A 958-nucleotide genomic window follows, 5' to 3' on the forward strand; every position below is an offset into this window, starting at 1 on the left:
AAGATCAAGGCAACGCGTGACTGGCGGACCTGTGGCTGCTCCTTACTTTGCTCGTGATGGAAAAGGACCTGCACCACGAGTCCCTCCGCAACCACAGTCTTTGAAGTCACCCTTTCAGGGCGGGTCTGAAATTCGACTTTCCTTTCAGCTCAGCCCCCTCAGGTCCCGCCCAAAGATGCGTCAACGGTCATAAAGAAGACCAGGCACATAGAGCTCACGTGGCTCGTTGGTCTAGGGGTATGATTCTCGCTTAGGGTGCGAGAGGTCCCGGGTTCAAATCCCGGACGAGCCCATTTTTATCTTCCAAGCAGAAGTTTATCTGGGAAGAGACTACTACCTTTTGAAGAGATCTCAAACTCCACCACCCAGAAAAGAGTTGAATCTCCAGTTACAGATCGATCTGCCGTTCAGATCTCTGCCTAGACTCTCACTCAGGAGGCCAGAGTTTTAACATTTTTGAAAATTAAATTATGTTTTATTTTATTATTTCATGGGGGTTAGGGAAACGCCACTGTGGAGATAAAAGAACAACTTGAGGAAGTCAGTTTTCCTTTTTCACCATGTGCACCCCTCGGAATGGAACCCAGGTGGTCCTCCCACAGAGCCAGACTTGGTGGAGAGTGCAGCCTGGAGCCTGAACCGAGTGGTGTGTTCCAACATCAGAGTAGAAGGAAGGCTCCAGCCACACAAAGGAGTAATTTAGGTTTAATCTTGGGGGGAAATGGGCTGGAGAAAGCCCATTGACTGTTACTTTATTTTTTTCATTTTGCTGCTGCCATTGAATCTAGGCGCTCAAGTAAGCAGGTCAAGCACTAACATCCCCAGTAGTTTATTTAATTTTAATTACATATACTCGTGTTTGTGTGTGTGTGTGTGTGTGTGTGTGTGTGTGTCCATGTGTGTATGTTTAAGTATGTGGACCACTTTCAAGAATTTGCTTTCTCTTTCCAGTCCACCC

The 958-nt window shown here is 47.0% G+C and overlaps 1 non-coding gene across 1 annotated transcript; it reads left to right on the top strand.

The window, feature by feature from the left end:
* The first annotated feature begins 220 nt into the window (after positions 1-220).
* On the top strand, positions 221-292 carry Trnap-agg (transfer RNA proline (anticodon AGG)). The gene has a single exon. It is a non-coding gene; the product is annotated as a tRNA-Pro (tRNA).
* Positions 293-958: the final 666 nt, after the last annotated feature.

The sequence above is a fragment of the Acomys russatus genome, chromosome 15 (assembly GCF_903995435.1).
Source record: "Acomys russatus chromosome 15, mAcoRus1.1, whole genome shotgun sequence".
Classification (NCBI taxonomy): Eukaryota; Metazoa; Chordata; class Mammalia; order Rodentia; family Muridae; genus Acomys; species Acomys russatus.